General features: G+C 37.5%; 2 protein-coding genes across 2 annotated transcripts in view; one reads left to right on the forward strand and one right to left on the reverse strand.

Moving 5' to 3' along the window:
• The window catches only part of LOC108734373 (synaptogenesis protein syg-2), a 261,522-nt gene that overhangs the window by 233,338 nt on the left and 12,129 nt on the right, over positions 1 to 16,055 (reverse strand). The window lies entirely within an intron of this gene.
• The window catches only part of LOC108734380, a 120,308-nt gene that overhangs the window by 49,084 nt on the left and 55,169 nt on the right, over positions 1 to 16,055 (forward strand). The window contains exon 3 of the transcript XR_003231402.1: positions 414 to 512. The gene's annotated coding sequence lies outside the window, so the exon portion shown is untranslated. The remainder of the gene's footprint in view (positions 1 to 413; positions 513 to 16,055) is intronic.

Here is a 16,055-nt window from a genome sequence, read left to right on the forward strand (position 1 = left end):
TGTGTGTATGATACCCAATAGAAGGGTAGTCCGATAAAATTATTATTGTTATTGTGGTGTCTATAATATATGAATAATATTAAGATTAATATGTGATGCGAGGCTGTATTATTTAAACAACTCTTTATGACTTTATAGTGGCAATTAGCACTCAAGTTCATCCGCCGCCGTTGCGAGGCAATTGATGTATAATTAGGAGGGAATTCGACATACCGAAAATTTTAACCCTAGTTATAAACAGGTATATGGGAGGGAACTAGGCATTATCCATTTGTCCTACCCTACAATCTTCACAATCAAACACAGGCAATAATTAGCACGCACGCAATGTCACCATAGTGTTGCTATAATTATTTTATTTTTGAGATCTAAGAAATTTCAAGTTAATCCTTAAGGCTTTTTCTTTGTTTCAGGCTATCAGTCAACATCCAGAAGGGTCCTAAAGATGCCTGATGTATAGCCGAAGAAGAAATGTCAACTGTATCCAAAGAGAATTTAATTCAACTTCACAAGTAGGTACTTACTTAGTGCTTCATTATTTAGGAAGTAGTTGTTTCTAAAAATGCCCCCCATTAATTTTATTTTGAAAAGTACGAAAGGGCTTCGGGCTTAATTAAACGGAAATTTCTGCTCGTATGGTCACGAGGACAATTTCGAAAAGGAATATAGGTAAAAGGACATCAAAAGCTCTCTTGTTAGACGAACATCGTAAGAGCCTTAAAGTGTCTCGATTATTGATATTTACGAGCGTCTCTGTTTTATTAGGAAAGATGTATGAAGTTGACTCTTAAAATGAGAAATAATGTTCTCTGAAATTGTTTTCTGTCTTTTGGGGCGTAATCGAGATCCTAAAGAGACTTCTTACGATCGCAAGCTGGACCTTGTTCGTCGCTTGTAAAGTTCTGTCTAGAATCTTGGAATTGGGCACAAACGGGTAAAAGGAGAAATCCAAAAGAGTATTAATTTGTCATTGTATGTGAGATTATAAATTGTATGCGTACCGTGAAGAAGATAAAACTGAAAGCTCCCTCTCTTAATTCCTTGCTAGGTAACACATACAGATTACTAATAAAAGTTCTATTCGAATCTGGCCCCCTACTTTCTACCAGATCCACCCACCAACCGAAAACTAATCTTTATTACCTATGAATATATTTACTTTGAGGAAATCAACTGTTAATCACAAAATAAAATTGAAAACACATTTCCAAATGTACAAAGTGCATTGAAAAACTTTTTAAGGATCATGATAACTAACGGAATTGGGTAGCGCTCTTTCTCCCAACTGAAAAGAATAAAATATGAAATAAAAAATACAACGGTTCAAGAAAGACTGATCAATATGTCACAAAATGTGATGTGCTTATAGACATAGACTTTGGACAACTGACTGACGATTTCGCTTTTATCAAAACTTTTCAATAAACATAGAATTTTAAGCACTAACCCGTGAACGCTATTGTGATTATAAAGAAATAAAAATAATTGTTCAATAAGTTTACAATTTTGCTTATCTGCCCTTTTTGGCTGTTGTAACAAAAACAGTCTTCTGTCAAAGCCATAAAGGCCCCGTTATTCTTATGTACCCAGGAGCACCAATTAAAGGTTAAAGACGGTCCTGCGCACATTCATGATTCGGACTCTGGTCAGGCGCGAAATGCACCGCACAGCTTGTGGAAATAACCGAGGGATATAAAGGAAAGGGAAAATAACTGATAGGGAAATGGAGCCATCAAATTAAAATAAAAATTAAATGAAATTGCACTTTTTCAATACTTGCTTTGTGTACTTTTACCGTATCTGATGACTTAGACAGAGATTTTTATCGTTTTTGGAAGTCCTTTTCGATATTTTAACCGTAAATGGCAGATATAGGTAGACGTGAGTTATTCAGGAGCCGAATTGAATGATCATATTCGAAACTACCGCATTGTTCGTGACGCATTAGGGATTCTATAACGTATAAATGTTCATTTCCGGAAATAATATGAAATCCGCCCGGCCGTTCTCCAACCGCCCCCCTCCAGTCACTCCGCCATACTCTCGTTGGTCGCTTTTACTCGCAGGGTAAAGCCGCGTCATTTCCTTATCATTATGGGCCTTCTATATTTTAGAGGGTGAGTTCTCACGCTCGCAGGAAATATTTTTCGCACAAAGCTTAATCTCATCAATCGCGAGCTGTTACACACCAGGAAAAGAAACGTAACATGCCCATTTTATTTCAAAATATGCTATTTATATCCGAAACGGATATTATGCCACTCGGTTTGTTTACGACGATAAAAAATGTCCAAATAATGTAAAATAACTATTATCTATAATATAACAATGGGAGTCATCTTCATAAGGTCGTCAGTCCTAAGACTGGTTGGACATGCATTTCCACTCCCTCCTATCTTGAGTTAATTTCGCATTTCCCTAAAACTGGAACATCCCACATCCTTAACTATTTGTGCACAGTAATCTAATCTAGGACAACCTCTACACCTTTTAACTCCTGTTTCTGCCTATAATATGTCTCTGACTAGCCCTTCATGTCCTACCAACTTATCTCGCCTATTTTTTATTGACTTCTGTAGAGTCCTCTGTTCTTCTATTCTTTCTAATATCTCTTCATTTCTAACCTTCTCTGTCCACGGTATCCTCATCATTCGCGGGTAACACCGCATATCGAAAGCTTCTAATCTTTTCTTTTCCGCCGCGTCTATCGTCCATGTTTCGCACCCGTACGGCGCCGCACTCCAAACATACACCTTTATCAATCGTTTTCGAATTTCTAAATTAATCGTTCGCGAGTATAGAAGTGAATCCTTTTTGTTGAAGGCGACTCGATCCTGCGCTATCCTCTGTTTTATATCCCTACTACTCATGCCTTCCTGACTTATCTGACTTCCTAGATACCTAAAATGAGTCACTTCTTCTAATCTTTCGTCTCCTATCTTTATATTCACTCTTTCCCTACTTTTTCTTCCCTTGCATACAAGTATTTTTGTTTTACTTTTATTTATTTTCATACAATACAATTTTATTAATACCGCTTCCATTTTATTTAAAGCTGTCTCTAACCACTCTGTGCTAGATGCTAACACTGCTACATATATATATATATATNGTCTGCACAATGTACCTATACATACATATATATATATATATATATATATATATATACTATTCGGTTATCTTTTGTCAGTTTGTCTGTAGTGCTCATAAAGTATTTTTTAACTTAACAAGGGCGTGTTCAAATCGCAGCAGCAAATTATTACAGTCCCAAGTGGAAACAAGAAAGAAGATACGTCCATTCTCACAGATAATTTATTGCGGGCTTTGCCACTTTTGATCGTTCCCACTATAGTTACTTTGGCTCATGAACTTTTTAAAAAGCTCTTTCATTTTTGGTAATGATATTTATTAAACTAGGGTTTCAAACCTTTACTGTATTTAGGAGAAGTTAAGTACTACTCGTATCAAAAAAAGCTCCCGGTCTTATTCTGACTTATACTTCACGGGTGTGTAATATATATCAAAGGTTTAATATTGTAAAGCAATCTAAATATTTAAGTACCTAACGTTCACTACGAGCTTTATTATTCAGTGGATTTAAGGAGAAAATTCTTTAAATTCCATATGCTCTAGTAATACCCTTTGTGAATTTGACGTTTTACTATTATTGCTTCTGCAACTTTAGCAAAAGCATGTGGTACAAGTGTTCATAGGAGGTCGTAACTCAAAGTTTCGATTTATTTGAAATGCAACTGTCGACATTCTGTTACAACAATCGAAGACAGAAAGTTTGGCGTTGCAAAATCGATAATATCGGCTAAATGTTACTTTTCGTTTCGTCAGTTTCAGCTTGTTCCATTGTAAGTTATGAGGGCTAGTAGCTAGTAGCGTGTAACGGTGCTCCTTTGCTAGGTAGCAGGAATGGAAGAACGGAACGGAATCGGTCGTGAAATCCGTGCACACCGTAAAACAAAATGTATGGCTCAATACTTTAGCGTGCCGGTTGCGTATTAAAATCTAAAAAGCAGGAAACCGCGCGTTATTGCTGGTAACATCTGGCAGAACTCAAGTACGTACCTACCGGTAAGCAGCCGGCGCGGCGAGCGAGCGAACGAGCTACTCGACGTCGCGTCGCCCTCAGTCGGAGGGCTTCGACGATCTTGATGGGCTGAAAGAAAGGGCGGTAGCCGTGTGGGTGACGGATGTAACGATGAACGGGGTAGATATTGGGAAGGGCGCGGAGCTGGCAACTCGAGGAAAAATCAACGTCCTGAGCTTTTGCAATGCTTGCTGTTTCTTTTCGCATGGACCGGTGAAAAATTTTTATGAAAATTTTCATGAGATGTGATCATAACGGAAAAGGTTAGAAATTTAGAGGCATTGATAAGAGACTAAAGGGCGCTATGGAAGTCAAAAAAAAAAAAGAGAGAGGACCAGAGATGTGCAAAACGGTTTTTTAAAAGTATTTAAATACAAAATGCAAATACTTTTTTGATTTAGAAAATACTACACATGGCGCAGTAAACGCCATCTGTGGCAGATGCTGCATTTTAGGATTACGTATGCTCCGGCGTAGCTAACCTCAACGTGATAGGAACGTTACCATAATCATATAAAATAATTCGAAGTGGTCTGTATTCTGTAGAAACTGCCAGACGCGGATCGCGATTTCGATCTTTTTGGATCTCATCAGCGCGTCGCAGGCAGCTCCGACAGAACACAGACCAACTTTTACCTGCTGTCTTAACAGTGCGTTTTAGAAAATACTACAAATGGCGCAGTAAACGCCATCTGTAGCACGATGCTACATTTTAGGATTACGTATGCTCCAACAAGGTCCACTTGTGTGGATATCTACTTGCTGAAAACGAATCCCGGCGTAGCCAACCTCAACGTGATAGGCACGTTAGCTTAATCGAATAAAATAATTCGAAGTGGTCTGTATTGTGTCGAAACTGCCAGACGCGGATCGCGATTTCGATCTTTTTGGACCTCATCAGCGCGTCACAGACAGCTCCGTTATCACGTTGAGGTTACCTACGCCGGGATTCGTTTTCAGCAAATAGATATCCACACAAGTGGACCTTGTTGGAGCATACGTAATCCTAAAATGTAGCATCGTGCTGTAGATGGCGTTTACTGCGCCATTGTAGTATTTTCTGGCTTACTTTAACAAAATTCACATTTCAGGTTAAAATATTGACTTAGGTATATATAGCTACGTATCTTCGAAAAGTTTCGGAAAAAGTTGTTTATTAATTTTCAAGCTAAAAAATTCCTTGTCGCTCCCAATTACTCCGGATTTACTACATGCTCACCAAAATATTTTTGATGTCACGATGAACATTCTTGTTACCTATAAAGCCATAGTACAGGGGCAGATTTCGTACCCCAGCTGCGAGGATAATAACGTCAGTCCTAATTTCCCAAGTGCTTGGGAGTCTCCCTTTATTCCTTTACCTCAAAATTCAATTTCCATCTTAACCAGCAAATTCCATTCCTCTTCTCCTGGTTCCAGTCCCAGTCAGCTCCACGAGACACATCGTCATCTTTAATTTTCCAAGAAATGCTTTTCTCAAACAGTTTCCCTTCTCTCGCTTATTACTTCATCTTTATCTCTCTCATCGAATTTCGGCAATAATGTTGTTGGCAACAGACATAAACTTTGAGTTAAATATTTCCAAACATAGAGGAGAAGATGACGAAGGAGCAGGAGGGTATAAGTAGGTACAGTCAAGTGCAAATATTTTTTTTGGTCATGAGTAAATGTTTAGGCATGCCACCGAGCTAGTATAGGCAATAAGCAAAGTCGAAATCGTACTCCCTGATACCCGATTGGAAATTTCGGTTAGGCCAACCGAGATCCTTACTCGTCCCGAATGAGGAAACCGAAGAAAGCCCTAGTTAGAAAAATTACGCGCTTCCCTATTCCCGAATTTGGGACCTAATCCGGAGCGGATTAGGACCTTAATTAGCCCGACTAGAAAATTATTTAACTGATGCTTATAAATATAGGTAGAGTCTAATTAGGATCTAGAAAAGCCAAACTTTAGTGAAAATTAAAATTAAAATTTACAATTAGGTCCTTATGAATAATAGCCTAATATCCTTTATTTCTGAAAACATTTTCTTACTATGGGTAAATTCATATTATTTTACCAATAAGAGAACAAGAAGTAATGAAAATATTGTTTCTAATACGTTTAAGAACAGTAAAATGAATATTATCAAAATGTATTAAATAATAATCCAGGGTGAATGTTTGAATTGTTCTTGTTTTTCTTCAAATAAAATGAGTAAAATTTATGAACAAATAATAATACAAAAACTTACCTCAGCTAGGGATAGCCTCTAATTTTCCCAAGGATAATCTAATTCAGAATTGTTCAGGCTGACCCTATTTGGACTATCCTTATGAGGAACTCAATAGATAACCGTTTGCTTGTCCTAAATTTTGGAAAACTGTATGAGGGCCTGATTCGCTTTAGAGTATGTCTGACTATCATCATCATAAAGTCGTCAGTCTTAAGACTGGTTAGACGCGTACCTCCACTCTTTCCTATCCTGAGCTAATCTTCGCTTTTCCCTAAAACTAGGACAACCTACATCCTTAACTAAATGTACTTGATGGGAATGAATGCTTTACAAAATGCAAAATGTAGTCATCATCATAAGATCGTTAGTCCTAAAACTGGCTGGACACGCACCTTTACTCTTTCCTATTTTCCTATTTTGAGCTAATCTTCGCATTTCCCTAAAACTAGAATAACCCACATCCTTAACTATTTGCGAACAGTAATCTAATCTAGGCCTACCTCTACCCCTATTAACTCTCGTTTCTTTCTCTAATATGTCTTTGACCAGACCTTTATGCCTGGGAAGGTGTCCTACTAACCTATCTCGCCTATTTCTTATTTATAATACCTCTTCATTTCTAATCTTATCTATCCACGGTGTGCTCATCATTCGCCCGTAACACCACATTTAGAACGCTTCTAACCTTTTTCGCACCTGTACAGTGCCGCACTCCAAACATACACCTTAAACAACCTTTTTCCAATTTCTGTATTAACCATAGCATAGAAGCGACTTCTTTTTATTGAAGGCGACTTGACCCTGCGTTATCCTCTGCTTTATATCCCTACTACTCCTTCCGTCCTGACTTATCTGACTTCTTAGATACCTACAATCGGCTAATTCTTGTAATTTTTCTTCTCCTATCATAATATTCGCTCTTTCCCTACATTTTCTTCCCTTGCATACCAGTATTTTTGTTTTACTTTTATTTATTTTCATACAATACTGTGTTGTCAATACCGCTTCCGTTTTATTTAAAGCTTTCTCTAACTCCTCCTTGCTAGATGCTAATACTGCTATATCATCTGCAAATCTAAGCATACTAATCTTTTCCCCTTATATATCTATACCTACAGTTGTACTGTCTTTTATGATGTGGATCGCGTCTTCGATGCCTGACTATAAACCAAGAAAATTTCTAGTCGGGTAATAATATTGTCGCTGCCTACCTAGATTATGTGGAGGGTTTTATTGACGTGAAGTAAGCCGCAAACTTATAGAATGTCAAGTTACCGTTCACCACGTCGTAACATCGAGGATGGTGATGGATGAATTATCCTGTTGAAATTAGTAAGCTGTTGTCGGAAAAGCGGGCGATTATTTAAAATGTAAAAGGTGGCTGTGTAAAACGTAGGTATATGTATGCCGTGTAACGTTGTCGTCGATTAAGCAACCGTTACAACAGCTGTTACTTCACAGTTTAAATTTAAAGCTGTACCTCCATAGTCCTTGACGGTGATGAACAATCCTGTTCCATTCCACCTCACTCAAAATCGGGAGGAGGAGTGAGAGTATTTTCCCCATTCTAAACGACGCTCCTTCTTCGTGAAGGCAATTTATTAATGAAGAATGCAAGTAAATAAAGGTACCAGGCAGGCAAATTTACCCTCGCGATACCTTCATTCTATTCTTCTGTGATCTATTCTTTACTTATTTAATTTTAATAACGTACAGGAGGAAAAATTCCGGGAACATAATCTCGCAACATTTCTCTCTCTCTCTCTACACGTTTCTCTTTCTATCCTTAATCGCTTAATTTTACCAGGAAATTAATGCGCACCCTAGTTCCCATTATTCATTGTTTGAAAAATGTGTCACAAGATGTTTTGTCCTTTTGAAGTAAGGAATCGATTTTATTATTTGTTGACATTAGTATATTGTACGGGCTTGGTCCGTAGCTTCTCGTGATACCATTTTTTTACTCTATATTATGACGTAGGTAGAAATGGTCTTGATATTTCAATTGTTTCATTTTCCTTTCTTTTTACAAGTGAAACTCACGAAGTGTCGCCAGGATGAACCCTCTTATGCGCCCATGTGAGAGAACCCACTTAGCAGGACGGTCTGGGGAAGGACATCGATTCGGTTTCGGGTCCATCTTTGGTCTAAAGTTTTTCTTAGTTTCTTTGTATCATAAACCCAAATTCCGGAAAAAATTAATATTCGACAGATAATTTTACTGTCCTCATCATTATCCAGTCATTTCCACCTTATCCGTCAGCTTTACATTAGGGTGTAGGGTCTCAACGATCACCGACCATTTCAATTCTGTTTGGTAATAGTGGAGGGGATAGTTGAAATTTATTTGGGAGATATTTAACGAAGTTTCCGTATTAGATAGAAACAAATAAATCCAAAACGTTCGTCGAATAACTAAATTTTAATTCCATTAACTGCACCTAAATAAATATTCTCGTATTAAATGTTTCTCGTTGTGAATGTAATCACAAATAGGTACCTGTTATAATACAAACGTATGTATAAACCTCAAATTCAATAATTTTACAAATGCATAGTGGAATATGTTAGTTATACGGAAATATAATTAAATGGAATTTGGATTAAGTGTTTAATATAATATGTTGTTCAATTACTACTAACAGAAACAGTTTTTGTAAGTTTTACCGTTGAGGACAGTATCAGAATTCATTATTTTTGTTTGGTCCTGATTTTATTATTAATACGTTCTATTTCAACTTACGCGGTCTGTTCAAAAAGTATCGCGATTTTTAAATTTCCGCGGGTTGAGATGTGAACCAGGAAAAGCGTGCCGGACACCAGAGCACGTCGACAACAGACGAAAACATTGATGAAGTGAAAGAACAAAAACTAGATTATTGATTTTCCACCACCTAATTGGCAATATCACTACTCTTGCACCTGGGCAAGCAAAAACTTTATCGAAAAAGGCTAATAGTATATGTGAAACAATTATTTTTCCATTTATGCCAAATGGTTTTGAATGGAATTTACAAATTTACCATTGATTCCCATTGAACTTCAATGGAAATTTTTCCTACGGGAAAGCTTAGTCATCCCAATGGAAGCTCCCGCACCACCCAAAAAGCGCGCCAAGTTCGGTGATGAGTTCTTGCCACAGGGTGGAACCGTCAATAAGGAATATTAGCTGCAAGTTATGTGCAATTTGCGCGAAGTAATCCGCCAGAAACGCCCGAACTTCTGGAAGAACAAAAATTAGTTTTGTATCATGATATCTTCCTTGCTCACACATCGTTCTTTGTGCGCGAATTTGGCCCCACTCTTGAAACAAAATTCGCGATACTTTTTGAACAGACCTGGTAGGTATGTATTAAAAGTTTCCGTCAACTTTCATTTTGTAAAACTGTCATAGTTATCTTGAGGAAGCCAAGAATTTACAGCGAAAATTTGAGAATGAATAATAATTGTCCAGTAAAATTTCATCAATCTTACTGCATGCTCTTATATACAATTTAAATTTTCAAAATATATCTGTCAATTTCAATACAATACATGTAATGAAATGTATTGAACTATGCTTGGAATTCAATAACAATAGCAATCGGCAATTGCTAACAAGAGGTTAAGGTTACAAAAGCGTAGAAACGTCGTCTAGGAATTCAGATTGCATTCCACATGAGAACATTTCGAGATTCTCATCTCCACATCTATCTACACATACGAAACATCCGCACGTATATATTGTAGGGATATATACATATAGGAATTCACAAATACTATTAATAGAAATGTACTATCAGCTACGGATGACTGATAATTATGCAAGGTGAAATTAATCAATAAATCTTTTTACCTCCCCTATTCTACGAGGACAGTAACGCCTGGCCTGATCCCTTTGCCCTCCCATTATTTAAATTAAATCGGAATAATCCATTGATTGATGAATCAGTGTTTATTAGTGGAAAATATTTCAATTTTCGAAAGTGGCAGACCAAACTAACACTACGGCAGACGGACCGGGAATCGAATCGGCGTCCTCCCGAATGCTAAGCAGTAAATTCTCCTCGCATTAAATAGCTATTCAAATTGATATAGACAAGACAAAAAGAGGGTTAATTCTTTTTATTAATATTTCACCGAGCGACATGGCATAGAGGTTTAGATCACAGCTTAGTATTCGGGAGGACGCCGGTTCGATTCCGGGTCCTTTGGCCTTGGTCTACGTTTTTCTGGTTTCCTTGGGTCACTCAGGTAATTGCAGTAAAGTTCTACAGATAAATAATCTTTCATTATTTTCTCCTATAAATACTCCGATAATATTCCTTTCCGTCCTGTCCACCGTCCGTGTTTCGCACCTGTACAGCGCCGCGCTCCAAACATACACTTTTAACAATCTTTTCCGAATATCTAAATTAATCATTCGCAAGCATCCTGCGCTATCCTCTGCTTGATATCCCTACTACACCTTCCGTCCTGACTTATCTGACTTTCTAGATATTTATTGTTTGTACCAGAGCCACCCTCACTTGTAATGACCAATGAAGCTTATCATTCATAATATTTAGGAAGGGACTCCTACACTACACCCCCTTTATTTACGAATTCAAGTTAATTTAAGTTGTAGTTTTTCATTTCTAAGTCACCGAGCGACATGGCCTAGAGGTTTAGACCATTGCTTAGTATTCGGGAGTACGCCGGTTCGATTCCGGGTCCGTTGGCCTCGGTCTAAATTTTTCTGGTTTCCTTGGGTCACTTAGGTAATTGCAGTAATGTTCTACAGATAAATAATCTTTCATTCTTTTCTCCTGTAAATATTCCGAAAAATTCCTATCCGCACAACAGAGTGGCATAACCTAGAGGTTTAGACCATTGCTTAGCATTCAGGAGGACGCCGGTTCGATTCCGGGTCCGTCGACCTTGGTCCAAGTTTTTCTGTGGTTTCCTTGGATCATTTAGGCAAATGCCGGAGCAGTAATATTCCACAGATAATCTTTCATTCTCTTCTATCTTCATTTCGTCCGTCTGATCTTTCTCACTCGAACCACCACCCGCCCAGGAGACTGAAGAGGGCCTTCCGTCCTACCTTCCGGCGTAGTCCGGAAGGATTGCCCGCCCACCAGCATTAGCAGCCCAAAGGTTTTTAGTATTTTATCAATTTTTCCAAGATGATTGAGCAAACTCTGTCGCTGCAATGTCCAATTAATAAGCCGAAGTCTAAATGGGTTCTCACACGCGACCGCGACTGGGTATGTTAAAGTAATTAAGTTTTTTTTTCCGTGAGCAGCCAATGTACAAACAAACATGCCTACATACAAAAGCCTCGGCGCGGGCGTGTTTAGTTTATATACAATGTTTTGTGTGTTGTCATACACCATAGGTGGGGTGGCCACCACCTTTGACCCAGTTCTCTGCCGAAATCAGTAGCCAAGCACTCGTTTTATAAACAAGTGGCGGAACGAAAACAGCAACGGTAATTAATTATTTTAATTGAGAACATTCATTATTAGAAGCCTGCGGTGGCCAGCGTGAAGCAGGACATTTTTTTTCTACCTAACCAAAAGTGGGCGACCGGTAAAAAGCAAAAGTGCATTTGAAAATGAACCGGCGCTTTTAAAAAACGATTTTACGAGAATTTAACAATATTAGACTGATGAAATTTTAGCAGACTTTAATTAAAACTAAAATCCCTTTTGATGGAGTTTCGTGGGACAGTGTCAATCATTCTACAGATTCGATCCTGTGTTGACATGGCAACCGAAGGAAGCAATTTTGTTTTTTTTAAACATATTTTCGTTGGACATCTCTTCAACCATGACCCACTTTAGTCTGCAAAATAACAAGTCCTGATTTTCATTTACGTTTCAAGAGTCGTCCCTACATTTTTTTTTTTTTCAAAATTGTGTAATTCTACATACACAGATAATGTTAAATTTACTTACAGCAACGAACTTTATATATTTATTTAGAAGTATAATTACTTTGATCTAATATTAAAAGCGAATTTATATAATTTAGAGTAATTTAGTCAACAATTTAGCTAATGGATAAAAACAATTCATTTACTTGAACAATAATTTAAATAGAATTATCCAATAAATATTAGAAAATGTTAGGAAATTATCGCAGGGTGAGTGAAATTGGAAAGCCGCTTCACCACCCTGCATTATTAGCTTTTTTTGCGATCTTGGATTCGACTTCCTCTTGATTATTTTTGATTGCGCTATTTAAATGGTCGCTAATTGACCTAATAATCCAATACGTAAGTAGGTGTTCGCTGGGAGTTTTAAATAAATAATTTAGATTATCGGTGACCTAATTAACAATTTATAGATTCTATGTAACAATAAGGCTAAATATATACGGAACATAGAAATTAATCATGTCAGGAAAGGAGTTTCACAATTTTTATCATCGTTTACTCTTTCTAGATTTTGCCTTAGCAATAAATAACTTGTTTAAATTACAATAAATACTTTTTCTTCTAAAAACATACAGAGTTATTGATTTCATTTACCGGCCGTGTACATTTTGTGATTATATGTCGTAATACGGCGAGCAGGACCAGGTATCGGGTCCTTTTTTCCTCGTGTAACACTGCCATCAAAATAACTACCAGAAACATATATATGTTTGAGGCACCAGGTGGTCGTGATTGCGGTAAACGTATTCGTTCGATTTATTTTATGGGCCCCCCGACTAATGTTCTGCCTGTTTTTTTTTCCCTTTTCGGAAGACGTATGTGATCTTTTTCCCATTTTTCTTTACTAGTCCCGTTTGTTATTTCAATTCGATTGTAATCTTCCATAAAATGAGAATGTCATCAGCATGCTGTCGCAAGAGAAAACACAAACCCCCGATGCCCGTACCTCCTATCTTTCTCTCTCTTTCTCCCTCACACACACACACATACATACATACATACATAAACATATAGTCAATCGTAGAAGGCAAACGTTAAGGGAAAGTATCAATCATGAAATTCAAAAAGGATACACTTTCCCCGGCGTTACGATAAATAAATAGAAAATAAAAGAAATGCCAAAACACGCGCTCGCTTTTGACATGTTAGGTACTCACTGGAAAAAAAATCGTGAAAAACAGAAATAAAACAAAAGAAATATAGAACTCTAAACGGTCCAATTTTAGTCCATGCCACTTGTTTTTAATATTAAAACAGAACAGCAAATTGAAAAAAAAAAAAAGGAAATCTAATATAGCGTGTTGTGTTTTCGTCTTCAATGTTGTATAAGGAAAACAAATCAAATTCTATGAAACTAAACTAAGCGGAACACCGTTTTAGGATCTCAAAAGTATTTTGGGCCAGTCAAATTATAGATGATTCCATATTAAAAATTTCTGAAACGCAATACGCAATTTTTTTATATCCAGAAAAAAATACTGTTCCAGAGCCATAGAAAAAAAAAATTGTATGGTCGTCGATGATTTTTGACACGTANGTGTCATGGATTCCAGGCGTGAACGCCTATATCTTAAAAACTAAATAGATTGTAAATTATGCATCGCAAAGTGTGTGAATAGTATCAGGCAAAATTTCAACTAGTTTTGCGTTTGTCTGATGACAACTCGCTAAGAGCTAATAAACTAATAAATCGTGTCGGAACGTTGAGCATAAAATGACTGAAGAAAAAAAAAGCATAACCTCTCCGCAGTCGAGTTTGAAATGCTCTCGAGCGCGAAATTATCGATTATTTGCTTAACAATGCCTATAATTAAACCTATGAATATTTAAATGAGCCGGGTAGCTCCTTCACTTGAATGGAATACAATCTGAGGGAAGTATTAGTTGATGCTGCGGCCCTTTTTTGATACTCGCATCATTAATCAAAAAGCTCTTAATTTCGATTCAGGGCAAAAGATCCTCATCATGACAACGAACTCACTCTTTTCACTTCTCTCACTCTGCCATACAACCGTCTAAGATCTGCCCTTCATAAATATTGTATTAAGTAAGCGAATCCGCGGGTCCTTCTTCACTTCCTCACGGAATTACCGAAATATACGATGAAGAAAACGAGCTTTCTCAAGCGATGTTACTGCTTTCGGCCCGGCGTTATTTAGCTTCATAATAAGACAGAAAAGATGGGAACGTATTTGATACGGTTCCTTTACGAGATAAAGTACGTATCTCCCTACGCAAAAATAAATCAGAAAAGGAACTTTGATGTTGCGATAATAAGTAGTACTAAGAGGAGTGCCTCTCTATTTCAAATATAAACGAAGAAAATAAATAATACATTCGTATGTACAGTTAAGCCGTCGTCTCGAGTCGCAAAAGCTGTAAATCTCTAATTGCATAATTCATCAATCATAGAGGTAGTTACCCTACGCCCTTCCCCAGAGGTTAAGTATGATACAACTTGGCAATTTAATTGATATAATTAATACAGTCAAACCAATTCGAAATAGGAAATTTGAACAGAAATAAAATAAAAATAAAATAAAATGGAAGCGGTACTGACAGATCAGTCCTGCGCTATCTTCTGCTTTGTATCCCTACTACTCCTTCCGTACAGACTTATCTGACTTCCTAGATATCTAAAATCAGCCACTTCTTCTAATTTTTCGTCTCCTACCTTTATATTCGCTCTTTCCCTACTTTTTCTTCCCTTGCATACCAGTATTTTAGTTTTACTTTTATTTATTTTCATACAGTACTGATCTGTCAGTACCGCTTCCATTTTATTTAAAGTTAATGTCCTCCTTGCTAGTAGACATTTTAACCATCTTTATTAGGTTATTGTTATTTTTGATCTTTTTTGTATTTTACTTTGTGCCGAAGTTTCATGAGCTTTGCTGCTTACTTCTTCAAGGCAGACGCGAGCAGTTCAGCTCCTTTTTAGTACATATACCTGTTTACTATTGGGCTCACGTGCAAAAAATTGATGAATCCAATTTAAAAGTCCCCCATGCAATCTATTAAAAGCGATAAAAAATCAAAAGTTAAATGAAAGTTCGTCTTTTGAATTTAGAGACGCTCTTTATCCGAACAGGAATTAATTGAGGGGTGTAATTGGTTCGAGATAAATTTTCAATTTTCCTCTCCGGAAAATATCATTTATCACCAAAAGGAATAGCGAGGACTTTCTTTGATTACGCCGTTCTGGTGGAAGAAAGTGCGCTATAATTCATACGCGGTGAAATATTGACGACGGCAAGTAAAGGCGCCGGTTGCGCCACGGCGCGGAGCGTGGGCCGGCGTCGCCGTCGTCGGTGGCGTCCGCCCGGGCCAACGGTGTCGTTTAGTTAATATTGTGCCGCGAAAATAATTTATATTCCCCACTCATTCAATATTATAAGGGGCAATAAATGGGCTAGGCCAGACTTTCTTTTCTTCCCTTACCTACCTACCGCCGGCATCAACCTTCAATTCACTCAACTAAATTACGTTAGACCGCAACACAATACCGTCGTATTAATTGAATTTGCACATTTGCTTAGATAGATTTTGCCCCTTTCGAAAACTACACAATAGCTAACGAAATGGGTCAATATACATATTGGGTGAACTGATCCCGATAATCTTATCGTTTTCGTGTATTTTTATTCATTTATTGACGTGACAACGTCTTATAATTCGATGGAGCCGGCTGCACGCACGAAAAAACATGACCCATGCGTCGTTACCTCGCTCTGAGGCGTTCCATTTAAGGCTTGAAGTGCAAGCGAGAGCGCGGAACGAGCGACAAAGAGGCACAATCGGCCTCCGCGTTCGGCAGCGTTCGACATCTGTCTCTCTC

Source organism: Agrilus planipennis, unplaced genomic scaffold (assembly GCF_000699045.2).
Source record: "Agrilus planipennis isolate EAB-ADULT unplaced genomic scaffold, Apla_2.0 scaffold54, whole genome shotgun sequence".
In the NCBI taxonomy this organism is placed as follows: domain Eukaryota; kingdom Metazoa; phylum Arthropoda; class Insecta; order Coleoptera; family Buprestidae; genus Agrilus; species Agrilus planipennis.